Genomic DNA, 15,545 nt, shown 5'->3' with positions numbered 1-15,545 from the left:
ATGTTCACAAGGGGGTACATCACTGAAAAAAGGTTGAGAACCACTGTTCTAGATAATCTGCTTTATTAATAATCCTTACAGTTCTTTTCTGTAGTTGATACAATGCCTTTATGTTACTTTCATATGTGTTCCCCCACACTTCCACACAGTAGCTGATATATGGCTATATAAGTGCACAATTCCATCTCTAATCAATGCTTTTGAAAATCTTTTGTTCAAAGAAGTTATGAAACATACAAAAATTGTTTCTTAGGTATTGGCCCAGTAAAGTGTTGTAATCCTGCTAGCTAACAACCAAAAAAACTCAAAATGAAAATTAAAGATACCATATTTCCTTGAATTGCCACCGGGGCGCTAATTATTTTAAAACCTCTTCTCACTCCGGCACTTACCAAAGGTATGCAGCAAAAATTTGAGTGTGATGTAAGGATACCATCATGAAAAGCACAGTTGATAAAAAAAAACGTTATAATGGTCTTACCTTTACTTATAAATGAAGTCCATGCCAGCTCCTTCTGATCAAAACCATCGATAACTTGTTTATAGAAGTCTTCCTTATCTTTCTTTCGTTTTAAAATTCTCTCTGTGTCAATGGAGATCTTCCTTTATTTCCTCCTGCTTTGATTGAAAGTCCAGTTTAGAAAACTGCTATCAGACCGCTGCTATAAGTTAGCTCGGCTACTCACGTGCGGGCGACGACAGAATTATTCTCGGACAACTCCCCCTCCCGTTCTGCTCCGTTGGTGATCTCTTTATCCCACCGCTGCCACCAGGAAGTGTTATTGTATAAATAATACACTGGGTATTTAGGACTGGAACATGCTTTATTTGAAGTGAAGTGAATTATATTTATATAGCGCTTTTCTCTAGTGACTCAAAGCGCTTTTACATAGTGAAACCCAATATCTAAGTTACATTTAAACCAGTGTGGGTGGCACTGGGAGCAGGTGGGTAAAGTGTCTTGCCCAAGGACCCAACGGCAATGACTAGGATGGCGGAAGCGGGAATCAAACCTGCAACCCTCAAGTTGCTGGCACGGCCGCTCTACCAACCGAGCTATGCCCGGTTGCCCGGTTGTTTACATAGCCAGCATAGGAGTGTTACATCCTAAAAGGACCGTCCCAGCACAATTCACGTCACTCATTGTCACTTCTTCTGCAGATGAGTAGTCGCAAGAAGGATCACTAGCGCCCTCTACCACCAGGAGGCGGGAGTCATTTAATGACTCATATTTGACACACGCAGCTATGGTATATTAATAAAACATAGCTGCTTACTGTTCTTTTTAGATTCAATAGCTTGGACCTTAAATCCTACTGAATAGTTCTTAATCTTCTTCCCTTTATGTGATTTCAAATTACCGGTTTTGAAATCAGCCTCCTCCATTTTGAAAATGATGACAGGGGAAGTGTCACTCGTGATGTCACGAGTTTGACCCGGCGGTAATACTAAGCATGCGCTAATTATTTTGCGGAGCGAGTTTGACCCGGCAGTAATTCAAGGCAGGCGCATACTATCTGCCTGGCGGAAATTCAAGGAAATACGGTATGCCTACTTTGCTAACAATTGACACAACAGTGGTGCACCTATTCACTTAAATGCTGAGTTTTCAATAGTCGAGGAAAACGTGTGGCTGTGGGCAACCTTTATGTCATTTTTTAAATAACGGCGCAAGATGACAGTAGGTGTCTTTGGTTAGCACCGATTCGCTTTATCACATTTTAAAATGTCCGTCCTCATCTGTTGGTGTGAAAGTGGTGCGTGTTAAACTACTGATGTTTGCAATCAACTCATCAGCACTATTAATGCTGGCTCTGCACTTTTGTTGCTGTTGTGTTGCACAATATGCTTAGTTGGTAAATGACCATGTGGTCAAAGAGAGAGAGGGTTTGCTTTCTACTTTGTTGTGCACCCCACATCCATTTATTAAGTTCTTTTCTAACAACCCCCATGTCTCTTTATTGAGTCTGTTCCTGTCTCTGACCGTGTTGCCCTCACCCCACCACAGTGTGACCGTAGATGTTGAAATCCCTACATTTCTTGCAATTGCACTTTGAGAAAGGTTGTTCCTAAACTGTTTGACTATTTGCTCACGCAGTTGTGGACAAAGGGGTGTACCTCGCCCCATCCTTTCTTGTGAAAGACTGAGCATTCTTTGGGAAGCTGTTTTTATAGCCAATCATGGCACCCACCTGTTCCCAATTAGCCTGCACGCCTGTGGGATGTTCCAAATAAGTGTTTGATGAGCATTCCTCAACTTTATTGGTATTTATTGCCACCTTTCCCAACTTCTTTGTCACGTGTTGCTGGCGTCAAATTCTAAAGTTAATGATTATTTGCAAAAAAAAAAAATTTTCATGAGTTTGAACATCAAATATGTTGTCTTTGGAGCATATTCAACTGAATATGGGTTGAAAAGGATTTGCAAATCATTGTTTTCTGTTTATATTTACATCTAACACAATTTCCCAAGTCATATGGAAACATGGTTTGTATCTTCCTGTTCCGGTCTGTATGTTATTGCTGCTGTTTGGACCAATGTGGTGGGACTAAGGTCAAGGCTGACTCTGCACATTTTCGACATATTCTTTGTGTTTTGCAGCTGTTCCAGTCAAATTCGGGTGACGACCGTGTGGGAACTCGGTCGTCTCTGCCGTTTCAGAGCTGCACTTCCTGCAGCTAATATTAGACGCAGATGTCTGTAACATCTCGGCCGTTTAGCCAGACTAATTTGTGGAGCGCGTCATCGCGAGCTCGCCGTCTCTGCCGTGATGAGTCAGGCTCAGCGTCGTGGACACGCTGCAGTTTGTTTCCCGTGTCTCTACTGGGCAGCTTGCGGCTCCGGGGCGGTAAAAATAGTTCACAAGGTGGCTTTCCTTTGCCGGAGTTGGACCCAGAAACCTCTGGGAGCTCGGAAGTGGGAACGCTTTTTCTTTTTGTGTGTAATCCCATCAGATTGGCCAGTGTGGGAAAACCCCCCCCCAAAAAAACGAGTAAGTGAAGCCGTGCCAACTATAGGATGATGTGCATTCCCCGAGTGCTTGTAAAAGCAGGGGAAACTCCTTGAAGAGGGAGCAGCACCGCGTGCAACGCAATAGAAGTGAGAAGTGCTCGCTGCACAGACTATGAATAACTTTGTCATTTCTTGTGGAGGGAGGATGGAGAGATGGCATGAGAGAAAAGGACGACATCATTAGCTCTCTGTTCTCTCTCTTTCTGTCTTTCTTTTCCGTTCCCAGCGCCTCTTGGCAGGCGCCGGCAGCAGGAATGTGAGGCTGCTCCGTGCGCCCCTCTGCGTTCGGGTGTGAGGGCCCGGCGTCCCGCTAGGACGGGCTGCAGAGCGAATGCAACGCGGCCGAATGAAGTGCAGTGGGTGATTGTTGTTTCTGCAGCTCAGAGAATGGGAAGAGGAGCCGCTCCCTGGCGCCCTCGACAAGGCACGGCCGCCCCTTCCTGTGTGAGACACTGATGGCTACCAGATGGCGGCCGAAGTGAGAGGAGGAGGGGGTCCTCTAATACCAACTTTTTTTTATCCCACTTTCACTTCTGAAGGACCAGTTATTTTCCTAGATCGCTGTGTTAGCTTCAGAAGTCAATTCAATTTAATCCATACTCACAGATCGTTCCTCATTGAAGAAAGCAGCCCTTAACAGATCCTTAAAGGCCTACTGAAAGCCACTACTAGCCACCACGCAGTCTGATAGTTTATATAACAATGATGAAATATTAACATTGCAACACATGCCAATACGGCCGCTTTAGTTTACTAAATTGCAATTTTAAATTTCTCGCGGAAGTATCATGCTAAAACGTTGCAGTATGATGACGCATGCGCGTGACGTCACGCATTGTAGAGGACATTTTGTTCCAGCACCGTTCCCAGCTATAAGTCGTCTGTTTTCATCGCATAATTCCACAGTATTCTGGAAATCTTTGTTGCTGAATCTTTTGCAATTTGTTCAAATGATAATGGAGACGTCAAAGAAGAAAGATGTAGGTGGGAAGCGGTGTATTGCGGCCGCCTTTAGCAACACAAACACAGCCTGTGTTTCCTTGTTTACATTCCCGTAAGATGGCGGTGAGGCTTTACTATGGAACAGAGTGGTCAAGTGAACATGGTTGGATTGGACCACACACACAAAGTACATTGTATTATGCAGCGATCATTTCCAAAGATTGTGTTTCGAAGAGGGTCCCTTGCGAAGAAGGGCAGAGATGGGCATCGCCACCACCCGTCGACTGGTGCTGAAGAAAGGTGCGGGGCCGACCTTCAGGTTGTGGAGGTACGACCATATAATCTCACTAAAACACTAGTAACACAATAAGCAGATAAGGGATTTTCCAGAATTATCCTAGTAAATTTTTCTAATAACATCTGAATCGCTCCCACTGTATAGACTTTTTTTTTTTTTTCCTAGTCCTTTACTCTCACTTTCCTCATCCACGAATCTTTCATCCTCGCTCAAATTAATGGGGAAATTGTCGCTTTGTCGGTCCGAATCGCTCTAGCTGCTGGTGGCCATGATTGTAAACAATGTTCAGATGTGAGGAGCTCCACAACCCGTGACCATCCATCCATCCATCCATCCATCTTCTTCCGCTTATCCAAGGTTGGGTTGCGGGGGTAGCAGCCTAAGCAGAGAAGCCCAGACTTCCCTCTCCCCAGCCACTTCGTGTAGCTCTTCCCGGGGGATCCCGAGGCATTCCCAGGCCAGCCGGGAGACATAGTCTTCCCAACGTGTCCTGGGTCTTCCCCGTGGCCTCCTACCGGGAGGTGAGGGGAGCCTAGTGTGTGTATGACTGCATTTTGTGCACATTAAACAATACGGCGATAATAATGATAACCGTGATCATTTTGTCTCAGGGCATTCAATGGTCTGTCTTAGAAGACGTTTGGCTTCTAACCCGCGTAGATTATTGGTGCTCAAAGACTTAGACTTGTCACATACTGTCACCTCATACGTCACATACTGTCACCTCATACGTCACATACTGTCACCTCATACGTCACATACTGTCACCTCATACGTCACATACTGTCACCTCATACCTCACATAGGTGTACGCCCTCGCGGAGCAGAGAGGTTGCAGCATGGGTAACGTTAGCTGTGATGCTAGCGGTAATACGAGAGAAAGAAGGTGCGAATCTGGTAACAAATGAAGGAAGAATCGATAACAGCAGGGGGTCCATCGTCTGGCGGTGGTTTGGCTTCAAGCAGGAATATGTCCAACAGACAACCATGATTTGTCAAGTATGCGGCAAAAGCATTGCTACCAAAAGTAGCATTACTGCTAATGTGTAGCATCATTTGAAAAGTCACCCGAGTGCTATGTCAACATCTCTGTTCGGTGCCACACCATCAAAATGAGGAGGCACACATTTCCAGATCAACAGCGTATGTAAAAAATAGTCAACAACAGAAGGAGATAATGTCTGCAGGAACCTACCACATTGCAAAGGACGAACACTTTTTGATTTCCCATTATGCAGCTCATTTTTATTTGACACGTATTGAAATATCTCGTGTGACATCATGCAAAAAAGTACACTTTATTTGTTTTAAACTATTGTAGTGGCGTTCTGTACAAAAAGTGCACTTTAATTTAGTGTTGTTTTGATATGTAATCTTAGTGACATCATGCACAAAAGTGCACTCATAGCTTGTTTTAAAATGTCTCTGACAATCTTGCAATTTCTGTTTGGAAATGACATGAATGTTTGTGCCACTGCTTAATAACTGTTATATAAATACACTTCTGGTCAATTGACTTAGTTGTGATTTTCCTCTCTGCATGAAAGTTTAAAAGTAGCATATATGAATGCAGTATGAAGAAGAATGATTGAATGTAGACACATAGAATCATCATACTGCTGTCATTATATGCATCAAGTGTTCATTCAAAGCCTAGGCAAAATATGGAGATATATATGGTGTATGGACTAAAAATATTGAGATATTAAAAAAAAGGCCATATCGCCCAACCCTAACACACACTGTAAGTCTTTGTTGTCGTCCAGCATTCTGTTTTTGTTTACTTTCTAGCCAGTTCAGTTTTACTTTCGTTTTTGCATAGCCATCCCTAAGCTTCATTGCCTTTTCCTAGCGGGACTTGCCTTTTGTTAATTTTTTGGTTTAAAGCATTACATACCTTTTTACCTGCACGCCGCATATTGGGATCACGACAAACCATCCTCGATGCGTTCCGACTTCTACAAAGCAATGACTTACCTTCTGCCACCTACTGATATGGAGTTTTAAAGGTCTACTGAAATGAGATGTTCTTATTTAAATGGGGATAGCAGGTACATTATATGTGTCATACTTGATCATTTCACCATATTGCCATATTTCTGCTGAAAGGATTAAGTGGAGAACATTAACGGTAAAGTCCGCAACCTTTGGTCGCTAATAAAAAAGCCTTGCCTGTACCAGAAGTAGCAGACGATGTGCGCGTGACGTCACGGGTTGTGGAGCTCCTCACATCTGAACATTGTTTACAATCATGGCCACCAGCAGCGAGAGCGAGTCGGACCGAGAAAGCGACGATTTCCCCATTAATTTGAGCGAGGATGAAAGATTTGTGGATGAGGAAAGTGAGAGTGAAGGACTAGAAAAAAATATATATATATATATCGCACCTTTCTTCAGCACCAGTTGACGGGTGGTGACGATGCCCATCTCTGCCCTTCGCAAGGGACCCTCTTCGAAACACGATCTTTCTAAATGATCGCTGCATAATATACTGTACTTTGTGTGTGTGGTCCAATCCAACCGTGTTGGCTTGACATCTCTGTTCCATAGTAAAGCTTGACTGTCATCTTTCGGGAATGTTATCAATGAAACACCGGCTGTGTTTGTGTTGCTAAAGTAGGCTGCAATACACCGCTTCCCACTTACAGCTTTCTTCTTTGATGTCTCCATTGTTCATTGAACAAATTGCAAAAGATTCAGCAACACAGATGTCCAGAATACTGTGGAATTTCGCGATGAAAACAGACGACTTAATAGCTAGGAACGATGCTGGAACAAAATGTCCTCGACAATCCGTGACTTCCCGCGCACACGTCATCATACCGAGATGTTTCAGCAGGATATTTCGGTGCAAAATTTAAAATTGAAATTTAGTAAACTAAAGCGGCCGTATTGGCATGTGTTGCAATGTTAATATTTCATCATTGATATATAAACTATCAGACTGCGTGGTCGCTAGTAGTGGCTTTCGGTAGGCCTTTAAATGGTTACTCTGCCATGTTCTATACACCACAAACACTAGGCAAGGGCTCATTATTTGCAGACTATAATTATTGATTTGCAAATAACGTTTTCTGGACCAATTAGGTGACGTTGCATAATTTCCCATGGCACAAACAGACAAGATCGGTTGAAGAACACTGGATGGGTGGACTTAAAAAATAGCAATAAAACAGTTAGCAAAGTAAATAAATAAAAGTTGTCTCAAAAAGTGTGTCAATTTCGATCCCTTGGGTGATGGATTGAAGCGTTTGGATTCCATTCACATGCTAACGTTCACATTTAGAGTTGCATGCGTTCAGCTGTCGTTTACACAAGCACATGGGCACAAAAGCAACTGGCTCTTTTAGTTATGCGGCGACTGTGAGATCTGACCCTTGCCGCCGTGTCTGCAGCCCCTAATATAGCCCGCCGCTGTCAGGCTTAGCGCACACCCCCTTCCAGCCCCCGTCATCTGGTGCCCCCGGGCCAACATGCGTGCGTGTTTGTCCACCTGCAGGACCGTCTTGCGTTTGCAGCCTGGAAAGTCCGTGTGAAATACTGCCCGCAACTTGTGTAATTTCCCAAGTTGCCGCGACTCAGACTGGCCCACGTTAAAATGGAACCCCCCCACACACACTTGACCCCCCCTTGCATATTTTAGTGTTGTAACGTCTAATCCATTCAGGTGATATTCTGTTTTTGTTTTGTGTTAGGAATGTCTGCTGGTGCTGCTGTTGTGGCTACTGTCCCTTTTATTGCATGAGTTACTATGGTGCTCCATGATATCTTTGGCCTGGCCTCAAGCCAGAGGACATTTTAACACACACACACACACACACACACACACACGGCGATGCAGCCGCACATGCAGGACTCGTATTCATTTCCAACCTGATTGGAAGCCGAGACGTTGGTCAACCTGCTTTTTTTATTTTTTTTTTGTCCACACATACGCATTCTCAGCGTACAATTCTGGCTGGAACTTTTATTTTTTTTGTTCATTTTATTTCATTTTGTATTACCAACCCAAGGACTCTGCTCGGATTATTTGGATAAACGGCATTCCGAGCGTTTTTACAACCAAGCGCAGCTTAAGGTTGGTCATTGGTGTTGCTTGATGAACACAAAAGATAGTTTTTTACACATTACATATTACACATTACATTTACATATTAAATATTACATTTTATTATTTAGATTTATTTTGTATTAAAAATACAGGTAATTTTTCAAAATTATACTTTTAAACAGCAAATGCACTATCCATCCATCCATTTTCTACCGCTTATTCCCTTTCGGGGTCGCGGGGGGCGCTGGCGCCTATCTCAGCTACAATCGGGCGGAAGGCGGGGTACACCCTGGACAAGTCGCCACCTCATCGCAGGGCCAACACAGATAGACAGACATGCACTAATTAATTGGAAATATTCTAATACATTTTCATCATGATCGTCATCGAGGCCTGGGCCAATAACACATTTTGCTCGTTTGATCTTTCTTTCTTTCTTTCTTTCTTTAGTTTATTTCAGATGTGAACACACATACAGCATAATACATCACACAATTTCATATCATTTCACTTTACATCATGTCCAAAAAAGACTGGGATGAACTAAAGCTTATTTACCGTATTTTTTGGACTATAAGTCGCAGTTTTTTTCATAGTTTGGCCGGAGTGCGACTTATACTCAGGAGCGACTTATGTGTGAAATTGTTAACACATTACCATAAAATATCAACTGAAGACAGATGATGGATCTACTATGGACTGGACTCTCACACTATTATGTTGGATCCACTATGGACTGGACTCTCACAATATTATGTTAGATCCACTATGGACTGGACTCTCACTATTATGTTAGATCCACTATGGACTGGACTCTCACAATATTATGTTAGATCCACCATGGACTGGACTCTCACTATTATGTTAGATCCACTATGGACTGGACTCTCCCACTATTATGTTAGATCCACTATGGACTGGACTCTCACACTATTATGTTAGATCCACTATGGATTGGACTCTCACACTATTATGTTGGATCCACTATGGATTGGACTCTCACACTATTATGTTAGATCCACTATGGACTGGACTCTCCCACTATTATGTTGGATCCACTATGGACTGGACTCTCTCACTATTATGTTAGATCCACTATGGATTGGACTCTCACACTATTATGTTAGATCCACTATGGACTGGACTCTCACACTATTATGTTAGATCCACTATGGACTGGACTCTCACAATATTATGTTAGATCCACTATGGACTGGACTCTCACTATTATGTTAGATCCACTATGGACTGGACTCTCCCACTATTATGTTAGATCCACTATGGACTGGACTCTCACAATATCATGTTAGATCCACTATGGACTGGACTCTCACACTATTATGTTAGATCCACTATGGACTGGACTCTTTCACTATTATGTTAGATCCACTATGGACTGGACTCTCACACTATTATGTTAGATCCACTATGGACTGGACTCTCACACTATTATGTTAGATCCACTATGGACTGGACTCTTACACTATTATGTTGGATCCACTATGGACTGGACTCTCACAATATTATGTTAGATCCACTATGGACTGGACTCTCACTATTATGTTAGATCCACTATGGACTGGACTCTCACAATATTATGTTAGATCCACTATGGACTGGACTCTCACTATTATGTTAGATCCACTATGGACTGGACTCTCCCACTATTATGTTAGATCCACTATGGACTGGACTCTCCCACTATTATGTTGGATCCACTATGGACTGGACTCTCTCACTATTATGTTAGATCCACTATGGACTGGACTCTCACACTATTATGTTAGATCCACTATGGACTGGACTCTCACACTATTATGTTAGATCCACTATGGACTGGACTCTCACAATATTATGTTAGATCCACTATGGACTGGACTCTCACTATTATATTAGATCCACTATGGACTGGACTCTCCCACTATTATGTTAGATCCACTATGGACTGGACTCTCACAATATCATGTTAGATCCACTATGGACTGGACTCTCACACTATTATGTTAGATCCACTATGGACTGGACTCTTTCACTATTATGTTAGATCCACTATGGACTGGACTCTCACACTATTATGTTAGATCCACTATGGACTGGACTCTCACACTATTATGTTAGATCCACTATGGACTGGACTCTCACACTATTATGTTAGATCCACTATGGACTGGACTCTCACACTATTAACTAGATCCACTATGGACTGGACTCACACTATTATGTTAAATCCACTATGGACTGGACTCTCACACTATTAACTAGATCCACTATGAACTGGAGTCTCACACTATTATATTAAATCCACTATGGACTGGACTCTCACACTATTATGTTAGATCCACTATGGACTGGACTCTCACACTATTATGTTAGATCCACTATGGACTGGACTCTCACACTATTATGTTAGATCCACTATGGACTGGACTCTCACACTATTAACTAGATCCACTATGAACTGGAGTCTCACACTATTATGTTAAATCAACTAAGGACTGGACTCTCACACTATTATGTTAGATCCACTATGGACTGGACTCTCACACTATTATGTTAGATCCACTATGGACTGGACTCTCACACTATTATGTTAGATCCACTATGGACTGGACTCTCACACTATTATGTTAGATCCACTATGGACTGGACTCTCACACTATTATGTTAGATCCACTATGGACTGGACTCTCACACTATTAACTAGATCCACTAGGGACTGGACTCTCACACTATTATGTTAGATCCACTATGGACTGGACTCTCACACTATTAACTAGATCCACTATGGACTGGACTCTCACACTATTATGTTAAATCCACTACGGACTGGACTCTCACACTATTAACTAGATCCACTATGAACTGGAGTCTCACACTATTATATTAAATCCACTATGGACTGGACTCTCACACTATTATGTTAGATCCACTATGGACTGGACTCTCACACTATTATGTTAGATCCACTATGGACTGGACTCTCACACTATTATGTTAGATCCACTATGGACTGGACTCTCACACTATTAACTAGATCCACTATGAACTGGAGTCTCACACTATTATGTTAAATCCACTAAGGACTGGACTCACACTCTTATGTTAAATCCACTATGGACTGGACTCTCACACTATTATGTTAGATCCACTATGCACTGGACTCTCACTATTATGTTAGATCCACTATGGACTGGACTCTCACACTATTATGTTAGATCCACTATGGACTGGACTCTCACACTATTATGTTAGATCCACTATGGACTGGACTCTCACTATTATGTTAGAGCCACTATGGACTGGACTCTCACAATATTATGTTAGATCCACTCGATTTCCAAGGTTTCTCATTGTCATCCCATTGGGTTGAGTTTTTCCTTGTCCTTATGTGGGATCTCAGCCGAGGATGTCGTTGTGGCTTGTGCAGCCCTTTGAGACAATCAGGATTTAGGGCTGAACATTGATTGATTGATAATTCCAGACTGTGCTTGTTTTTGCAGCAAAATCTCTGCTGTTGTGTTTTGAGTCCACCATTCCGTCAGTGGTCAAGTCCAAAGCGTGATCTTGCAATTTAAGCGTGTGCGCCATGTCAAAGGAATGTGTTGAATTCTAACCATGCACTTTTCGACAAGTGCCTGTGACTGCTGCACCTTTGATTTGGCGAGACAAACCACGGGAGGAAAAGGTGAACGTAAGTGCCAAGGTTGTGGCCGAGCAAGGTGCTGCTTGGGAGAAAGAAGCAGCGGAGAGACAGAAGAAATGGAAGCCCAATGCTGCGGGGCGATGGTCCCATCTTCATCCGGGCTGTGAGTGGGCCGCCATCTGCCTCTCACACTGGCTGTCCTCAAGAGTACACACAGACTGAATGGTCCACTGTGGAAGCCAGCAAGGGTAATTAAGCACATACAGTCTGGGAAGGATTTTCAGCAGTGACTCCCATTGGTTAGACAAAGGAACTATAGTCAGGAAATGGATGCTTTTGGTAATCCTAGTGTAGGAGGTGTCTTTATGAAAACAGCAGTGAGACACTTCCTGAAAGCTAAGGACCCGTCTGTTTATCGTATAAAAGTATATATACTGTATATACTAGGGGTGTAACGGTAGACACACATTTCGGTTCGGTACGTACCTGGGTTTAGAGGTCACGGTTCGGTTCATTTTCGGTACAGTAAGAAAACAACAAAATATAAATGTTTTAGTTATTTGATCCACTATGGACTGGACTCTCACAATATCATGTTAGATCCACTATGGACTGGACTCTCACAATATTATGTTAGATCCACTATGGACTGGACTCTCCCACTATTATGTTAGATCCACTATGGACTGGACTCTCCCACTATTATGTTAGATCCACTATGGACTGGACTCTCCCACTATTATGTTAGATCCACTATGGACTGGACTCTCTCACTATTATGTTAGATCCACTATGGACTGGACTCTCCCACTATTATGTTAGATCCACTATGGACTGGACTCTCTCACTATTATGTTAGATCCACTATGGACTGGACTCTCACACTATTATGTTAGATCCACTATGGACTGGACTCTCACACTATTATGTTAGATCCACTATGGACTGGACTCTCACACTATAATGTTAGATCCACTATGGACTGGACTCTCACTATTATGTTAGATCCACTATGGACTGGACTCTCACAATATTATGTTAGATCCACTATGGACTGGACTCTCACTATTATGTTAGATCCACTATGGACTGGACTCTCACAATATTATGTTAGATCCACTATGGACTGGACTCTCACTATTATGTTAGATCCACTATGGACTGGACTCTCCCACTATTCTGTTTACCAAATTTGCAAAATCTTCCAGGATATTGTTGATAAATGGGTTTGGCTTTGCATAGAAGAGTTTTTACTTGCACTTACAGATGTAGCGACCGACTGTAGTTACTAACAGTGGTTTTATGAAGTGTTCCTGAGCCCATGTGGTGATACCCTTTACACACTGATGTCGGTTTTTGATGCAGTACCGTAATATCGTCGCTTACGTGCAGTGATATCTCCAGATTCTCTGAACTTTTTGATGATTTTACGGGCCGTAGATGGTAAAATCCCTAAATTCCTAGCAATAGTTCATTGAGAAATGTTGTTCTAAAACTGTTCGACAATTTGCTTACAAAGTGGTGACTCTCACCCCATCCTTGTTTGTGAATGACTTAGCATTTCATGGAAGCTGCTTTTATACCCAATCATGGCACCCACCTGTTCCCAATTAGCCTGCACACCTGTGGGAAGTTCCATATAAGTGTTTGATGAGCATTCCTCAACTTTATCAGTATTTATTGCCAAATTTGCAAAATCTTCCATGAAAAATAATTTATTTAGTGGAATATTTGATATGAAGTAATGGGAACCTTGAATAGGTGTCTTGACTGGGTGAGCAGGTGTCGGACACCTCAGTCACCTTGGACGTATCCTCGCTCATCCATGCGGACTGGACACTGGCCGAGAGTGGAGTCGGCTGTCTTGGTTGCTTTGTTGGGTCTGCTCCTGTCTCTGGCCATGCTCCCTCCACCCCAGCGGACGATGGCGTGGAACACCGCAGAGGCCACCACAGTGTATATGTTTCTTTTACTTTTTATTCATAGCTGTATGTAGAAGTGTCTGCTTGTATCTGCTGCTTTGTCTTTAATGTCCTCTGTGTTCTTTGATGTTTGATGTTTCCCTCTTACACACATGGAAGAGGGATGTGTACTATGGCTATGAGTTGTTGTTTTGTTCCCTTGGCCTCAGTCTGCACCCCCACTACAGGGATTGTTTTAATTTTATTTTAATCTTCTATTCTCAGCGATCCTGTTCTGTCTCCCTGTAATGTTTGTCTGATCTTGAATGGGATTGTGCTGAAAATTGTAATTTTCCTGACGGAATAAATAAAGTACTATCTAATCTAATCTAATCTAAAATAATAATAACATTGATTTTGATTCAATATTAGGTTTTGAGCAATGACAGTTTGAAAAAACAACAGCTTTGTTTTATTAGTCAACGTTGCAACTTTTTCTAAATTACATTTAACTTTTAAGCTTTTTCATTTCACTTTTGTTATTTTTTTGTTTATATTAATAGTATTTTTACAATGTGCCGTGGGCCTTTAAACATTACCTGTTGGATGCAAATGGCCTCCGGGGCACACTTTTGACACCCCTGCTATAGATAATAAAAAATTAAATCTGATAAATCTATGGGTAAAAAGCAGAGCCTGGCGACGCATGCGCGTTTATCATAACTCTCTCGCTCTCTCTGTCTCCGCCCCTCCCTCACCAATGCTGCTGCGTGCACAATTTGTTTTGTTTTTAACCCCGAACGTACATTGAAAATACACGCAACCCTAACCTAAAATGCCAGACATATATTAGGCATTTAAGAAACTCCACCCGGACAGCCCCTCCGTTTTACCTAAGTGTATGGATAGTTTGTTGTCATGACTGACTCATACTTTGGTAATTTGGCTATATGTTCCATTCATTTACGCCGTTCCAGGGGGAAACAAGTCACCAGCATAAAACCCCTAGTAGGTTTAATGATTATTTGAACAAAATCAAAGAAGTGAAAACGCTAATAGTAGGTTGCCAAAATGCGGCTGGTGCTAGTAGTTAGCCTTAGCCGCCGACTCCACCGTGTCAGTCATGCGATGCCATCTGAACTAAGTCGTCACGAGACTTGCTTACGTGGCACGTGATGAAGATTCTATCGAGGGTTTGTGTTTGAGGCCTTTTTGGCGGTTCCCTGGGCCAGTGTGCTTCTAGGGCACAGTCCTCCTAATGGTTCATGTTGGTTTGATTGATTGGTGGCCTGATTTTATTCTGCCCTGTTCAGCCACAAGCCGCAGCGTGAGTGCAATTTTTTTGTCACCACACAGCAGGAGCAATAAATTGAAAGTTGCATGAAGAAGGCGGCGGCCAGTTATACTCCAGTCGTAGAAAATGTGCTGACAGCCTTTAGGCCTTCAGTGGCCGGGATATTCCCACTGCTCACTTTGCACCCAAAAATAGGATCGAGTGTCTTTGGATACAGATCGTCAATTGGGTTAAATAATTAGATTTTATCCTAAAATGACTTGTTTAGGAATTCGGATGTCTGCAACTTATTTGCATTTGGCAAAAAAAGACAAAAACTGCTGACACTGCTTGTATTACCGGTAATATGAAGGAAGTGGCCCAAAAAATGACATTGGGGATGTCATCATTATGGATGTTATTC

The 15,545-nt window shown here is 42.5% G+C and overlaps 1 protein-coding gene across 9 annotated transcripts in view; it reads left to right on the top strand.

Annotated features, from left to right (window-relative positions):
• gab1 (GRB2-associated binding protein 1) overlaps nt 1–15,545 on the top strand; it is a 143,044-nt gene that overhangs the window by 27,768 nt on the left and 99,731 nt on the right. The window contains exon 1 of one of the 9 annotated variants that reach the window (XM_061881171.1): nt 8,121–8,331. The exons of the other annotated variants lie outside the window; for them this stretch is intronic. The gene's annotated coding sequence lies outside the window, so the exon portion shown is untranslated. Of the gene's footprint in view, nt 1–8,120; nt 8,332–15,545 lie in introns of those variants that run through there. 9 annotated transcript variants of the gene reach the window in all.

This window comes from Nerophis ophidion, linkage group LG20 (genome assembly GCF_033978795.1).
Source record: "Nerophis ophidion isolate RoL-2023_Sa linkage group LG20, RoL_Noph_v1.0, whole genome shotgun sequence".
Lineage (NCBI taxonomy): Eukaryota > Metazoa > Chordata > Actinopteri > Syngnathiformes > Syngnathidae > Nerophis > Nerophis ophidion.
The sequence above is the reverse complement of the archived record's forward strand: the minus strand, read 5'-3'. Positions and strand labels throughout refer to the sequence as shown.